The sequence below is a fragment of the Nematolebias whitei genome, chromosome 22 (assembly GCF_014905685.2).
Source record: "Nematolebias whitei isolate Nwh7 chromosome 22, NemWhi1, whole genome shotgun sequence".
In the NCBI taxonomy this organism is placed as follows: domain Eukaryota; kingdom Metazoa; phylum Chordata; class Actinopteri; order Cyprinodontiformes; family Rivulidae; genus Nematolebias; species Nematolebias whitei.
This window is the reverse complement of record NC_056519.1, coordinates 1004637-1011011: the sequence shown is the minus strand read 5'-3', so window position 1 is coordinate 1011011 and position 6375 is coordinate 1004637. Positions and strand designations below refer to the sequence as shown.

The 6375-nt window shown below is 40.8% G+C and overlaps 1 protein-coding gene across 1 annotated transcript in view; it reads left to right on the top strand.

Moving 5' to 3' along the window:
- The window catches only part of LOC119428422 (filamin-C), a 92610-nt gene that overhangs the window by 64585 nt on the left and 21650 nt on the right, over positions 1 to 6375 (top strand). The gene's annotated exons all lie outside the window — the stretch shown is intronic.

Sequence of the window (6375 nt, the reverse complement as noted above, 5' to 3'; positions counted from 1 at the left end):
CCACCTGTCCAGATGTGTTCTAGTCCACCTGACCTCAGGTGTTCTGGCCACCCGTCATCAGGTGTTCTAGTCCACTCCTCCTGATCAAACTTCTCCATCTGTCTCAAGTCTGAAGGTTCCTCCTCCAGATATTTCAGCTCCTTCCTCAGATGTTCAGCAGGATTTATATCAGGGCTCAGAGGGACTCTTCAGAACTGTCCAGTGTTTGGTTCTGATCCAGTCTTGATGTTGTTAGCTGTGTTTTGAGTCATTATCCAGCACACTTATCTCCAGAGTGCTTTGAAAGTCTTGAGATTTCATTGTACTCTGCACAGATTCAGGACATCTTGACCCAAATGCAGAAACCCATGTCCAGAACAGAACCGAGCCTCCTCCATGTTCCACTGTAGGTCCAGTTTGTTTCAGTGTTGACTCTGTGAACTCAAAGCTGATGGGACGTGTGGTCAAAGTCCAGTTTTAGTCCAGTCTTAAGTCTAGTTTTGTCTTATCTGTCCCAGAGACATTGTTTCACAAGTGATTTTTCTTCTCAACGTGCATTTTGACAAATTCCAGTTAGTCTTTAAAGACTTGGTGTCCTCCGCTCAGTCCACTTAGTCTCCAACAGACTGACGGTGTGATCTGATGACCTTTGACCTTGAATTTCCCCTCTGATCTTTTCAGGAGTTGTTCTGGACTCTGATTAATATTTACGTTATCCGTCTCTTCAGTTTGTCATCGATTGTCCTCTTGTGGACACATACAGGGAGGTGTCTCCAGTCCTATGGAAAGTTCTGAATGATCTGTGCATAGGAACATCTGGCTGATGAAGATGGTCTGACAGTCTTTAACCTGCTGTCAATCATTCTGTTTCTAACTACCTGAGACACTCTGTCCTCAGCTTCCTTTGGTCCATGATACCACTCAGCCCTGTGACTACCTGTCACCTTTTAAACAAGCAGACTGACTGATTACAGACTGAAGACACCTGAAGACACCTGAGTCTGTCTCTGAGGTCAGATGGTGTGTGAAGGTTTGGGAAGCATTCTCACTATTGTGATCCGTTTTTCTTCTGCTCATTCTTTGGTGTCTTTCTTGTCTGGCAGTTTTCAGCTGTTTTAACAAATCATGAATCAAAATGTTCGGCTCTTTCAGGACAATCCTGCTCTGACTTCTGGTGTTGGTGCAACTTTAGCTTTTTCAAATATTTAGCCTTTTCCGACATTTATTCCTCATAGAAAATGAACTGAGCTCATTTTCCATCCTTCAGATCTTTAGATCTGTTACTGCTTCTTTCACATTTTGTTCTGCTTCAGCTTCTTTCAGCTTCATGATGAAAATTTTAACTGTTTTCAACTACTTTCAGCTACTTTCAGCTGTTTTTTCAGCTGTTTTGTGTTCCTTTCAGATTATTTCTGCTAACTAAAACATTTTTTGTGCTTCTTCTATCTTTTTTCTGCTAATTTCAGCTTTTCTGCTATTTAAGCTACTATTTAGCTGTTTTTATGATAATTTTAGCTTTTTTGGTTAATTCCACATTTGTTGCACTCATTTCAACTTTTTCAACATAATTCAGCAAAAATGTGCTCTCTCCACTTCCTTGTGGAAATTTAAGCTTGTTTTTCCTTTTTTAGCCACTTTTCGTCTGTTTTTGCAAATTTCAGCTTTTTTCAGATAACATCCACTTTTTGGGCTCATCTCTGCTTCTTCCAGCTTAATTGGACAAAAATGTTCTTTCTATGTTCTTCTGCTAATTTAAGCTTGTTCTACCTTTTTAGCCAGCTTTTTAATATTTTAAGCTAATTTTAGCTGTTTTCAGATAAATTCAAGATTTCATGGTAATTTCTGCGACTTTCAGCCTAATTAAATTCTTTATAGGAGCAGGGTGTCTTTCAGTTCTCAGGCTCCTCTCTTGTGGAGCCAACTTCCAGTTTCTGTCCATGAGGCTGACACATTGTCCAGTTTGAAGACTGGGATTAAGACTTTCCTTTTTGATAAATCCTATAGTTAGGGTTGGCTTGTTCTGCTGCTATAGACTTAGACTACTAGAGGACAAACTGACCTCATCTCCTTAAATGAATTGTTAAAATTGAACAGTTTTCATTTGATACTATTTCTATCTTAACATGTGATTCTTGACCTGCCATTGTGTATCTATTCCTACCAAACCCAGCTGGTGGAAGCAGATGATCCTCTTGTCCTGATCCTGGTTCTGCTAAAGGTTTCTTCCTCATGAGGGAGTTTTTCTTTCCACTGTCGCCTTCATGCTTGTTCAAGATGAGAGTTCAGTGATGGAGTTAAACTCAAAGCTGCTCCTCAGATAAATAATGTTCAATTATTATTTTATACATGAATGTTTCTGTTCAATTATTATTTTATAGATGAATGTTCCTGTTAAATTATTATTTTATACATGAATGTTTCTGTTCAATTATTATTTTATACATGAAAGTTTCTGTTCAATTATTATTTTATACATGAAAGTTTCTGTTCAATTATTATTTTATACATGAATGTTTCTGTTCAATTATTATTTTATACATGAATGTTTCTGTTCAATTATTATTTTATAGATGAATGTTCCTGTTAAATTATTATTTTATACATGAATGTTTCTGCTCAGTGTCTGAGACGACTTCTGTTGTCACTTGGAGCTTTAGAAATAAACTGAACTGAATTGAACTTTTATCCAGTTCCTCATCATTTGAGGACAATACTTTCTAGTTTTTATTTTGCTTAAAAGTTTAGTTTCTTCAAATGATTGGGGTGGCCAATATTAATCTGTGGGGGTCAAGACCACCATTGGCCACCCCCTGGCTCCTCAGTGCACCTGGTGCATAAAATGTCCCCCTTGACTCTCCAGGATCCGTCACGCTGCGTTGCCTCAAACAAGAAAAAATCAAAAAAGACCTTCCTCTGTTCTTCTCCACAGTGTAACTCCTCCCCACTTGAATATTTTGCATCAAAAACATTTAGGTCTACTTTAATTCTGTGTTCAGTTCCAGTCCAGAAAAACAGTCATTACCAAAACTACAAACATTCACTATTCAAACCTTTCAGTGTCAGTAGACATTGGTGTACCACTAGTCATGTTTAAAATTAAAACAACAACCACATGTGAGAATGTCCTCAGATGCTTTTTAAGATCTGTTCGACTGACATTCTTACAGTTTGGTTTGTTTCTTTGGAAAAGGTCAGAACACCAAAAGAAGGTCGTCTCAAGGACTTTCAGTGATCGGTGGGATTAAAAACAACATGCAGCGCAGAAAACAACATCCATCCATTATCTTTACCCGCTTATTCCATTTTGGGTCACGGGGGTCGCCGGTGCCCATGTCCAGCAATCACTGTGCGAGGGGCGGGGGACACCCTGGACAGGTCTCCAGTCCATCACAGGGACACATGGGGACAAACTACCATTCTCTCTCCCACCTTGGGACAATTTAGAGTTACCAGTCCCGATCAGTCTAACATGTTTTTGGTCTGTGGGAGGAAACTGGAGTACCCGGAGAAAACCCACACATGCACGGAGAGAACATGCAAACTCCACCCAGAAAGGTCCCAGCCGGGATTTGAACCAGGGACCTGCTCGCTGAGAGGCAGCATGCAGAAGAGAAAATGGTTTTGTGTCGAGAACATGAAGAAATGACAGAAGCTTCTCTGGAAGGAATGCTCCTCACCCGTCACCTTACAGGACAAAGTTCTGCATAAAGATGTTGACCTGTTTGAGCTCAGGGTGTGTGCTGGGGATCATTCTTAGCTACTACCACAAACATTTAGCTCACTATCTGTAAAACGGGCCAAACTCTAGCCATGGTTTTGTTTTCTATCACTGATTCTCTGTGGCGGCAGGAGGTAAAAACACTTATTATTAAGTGCAGGGATTCCACGGGTTGCCCTGCAGCTAAAGCTTCCTGTGTGGAAGAAGACGAGCTGTCCTGAGATCTGATCTGAGATCTGTTGTAATGTAACGGCAGCAGCCCATCAATCCCTCAGCACCCCCGTCCTGATGTTTGATACACGTGTTGTAGTTTTCCACTGACATAATGAGAGGCTCAGACGACTCGGCCCACGGCGGCCTGACAATAGGACTTAATGCTGCTGAATTAGACGGTTCTGGTGCCGGTGTCAGGCCCGTCAGCCCCGCATGCTGGGACCTGCTCACAGCATCACTCAGCTGCTATTTGTTTGTCTGAACATGAACCAGATGTGCAGAACAGCAGCCGATCTGGAGGTGGCGGCGCACACATTACCATCATCTCGGAGCATGCGTCACTAGAAGGACATGTTTCATTGACCCCTCCACTTCCTTCTGCTAGTTTTAGCTTCTTTCGGCCTTTTCAGCTGTTTTTTAAGCTAATTTCAGCTTTTTCCAGATAATTTTCCCTTTTGTGCTCATGTCTGTTTTGTTTTTTGTTTTCAACCTAATTGGGCAAAGTTGTGCTCTCCCCAATGCCTTCTGCTAATTTAAGCTTGTTCTATGATTTCAGCTAATATTTTAGCATTTTTAGCTCATTTAATCGGTTTTCTGATAAATTAAAGTCTAATTAACGTCTTTCTGCGTATTTTAGCTTGTTATGCTCCTGTCAGTGTATTTCTACTTGTTTCAGCTTTTTCTACTATTTCAGCTACTGTTTAGCCATTTTTTACGCTAAATTTAGCTTTTTCAGCCAATTCCACTATTAATTTATTTTTTTAGCTTATTTCATTTCAGCTCCTTCCACTTCCTTCTGGTAGTTTAAGCTTTTTTCTGCCTATTTGGCTACTTTTTAGATGTTTGTTTGTTGTTTTTTGTTTTTTGCTAATTTCAGCTGTTTTAGCTCGTTTCCTATTTCTTGTGCTCCTTTCTGCTTATTTAAACTTAATTCAGAAAACATGTGTTCTTCCTGCTTTCTTCTGCTAACGTAGGCTTGTTTTTCCACTTCAGCTACATTTCAGCACGTTTTTAGCTAATTTCAGCTGTTTTTTTAGCTAATTTCAGCTGTTTTTTAGCTAATTTCAGCTGTTTTTTTTAGCTAATTTCAGCTGTTTTTAGCTAATTTCAGCAGTTTTTTAGCTAATTTCAGCTGTTTTTTAGCTAATTTCAGCTGTTTTTTTAGCAAGTTCTTCAGCAATGAACATTCGCACTGCCTTTTCCCAGGAAATGCAGTTTCTCTAGTTAGCTGCAGCGCCGTCATTTCTCAACATATTGTAAAATAATCTTGTCCTAATACTCTGGCCTGACAAACCGTGCACGGTGTGATTTGTCTGAGAAGCACCATCGGCTGTTCCTTTTTGTTTGAGGTACTAGACGAGACTAGACTCGCGTATAAACAATCAGCACAATTAGCAGCCAAAGTTGCAGGAAATCTGCTGCTGCTTTTAAAAGCTGTTGTGGATTTAGCTGTCAGAGGATTTTCCTCTGCCTCTCCAGGACAGATGTGCACCAGCTGCTTCCAGAGACGTTAGTAAAGTGTGCACACTCACAACCACGGCAAAATGAGCTGAAAGGTAGATAGCAATCGTTAAAATTAGCACAACACAAGAGCTGAGTGTCTTTTCCAAATCCTTGTTACCGCAGGTGCCGCAGGTCGTGTCCCACGTGTTTGAGCCTGTGTGAGTCTGGATGTAGTCCTGCACCGAACCAGAATCAGAATATTATCCTCCTGTCAGGTCTTGTTCTTCTCATTTCACCCAGCTGATCTGATGAAGATTAAACGGAGAATAAGATCCTGATCCATGTTTCAGTGTTCCTGTTCACACGTGACGGCAGAGCTGCACAGATGCTGCAGCTGATTACAGAGAGAATACGAATGTGTAGGAAAAAGCTGGACTGATGAGCTCATTTTGAAGATGCTGGAAGTAAAGAAGTTTTCTGTTTATAAAGACCGTGACTTGATGAGAACATCTGATGGAGACACCATGAACGGATCAAAGCCTGTATCGTTTCATTTTGATGGGTCAGATATGTTGAATACATCTTGCAGCCGGTGTGAAGCAGCGCTCTCCAAATCTTTGTACATCACAAACTTATTTCAGACTCACTGAGAAAAAAATGTTTCCAGGGAAACTGTTTTTTTTTTACTAGCTTGTTGTCTTGTTACGGCTAGCTGAGAGGTTAGCTTGTTGTTCTGCTTCTTGTTGTTGTTGCTTTTGTTGTTCTTGTCCTTCTTGTTCTTTTTCTTCTGGCTTTGCCCTCATCACGGTCTCCACAGTGAGTCGTCTTCCTCCATCTCACTCTGTCCTCTGTGTCCTCTGTCCTCACTCCAACTACCTCCATGTCCTCTAACTGCATCCATATGTCTCCTCTTTGTCTTTTTCCTGCAGCTGAATTTCTAACATCCTTCTACCAATATACCCACTGTCCCTCCTCTGGACATGTCCAAACCACTGTCCCTCCTCTGGACATGTCCAAACCAC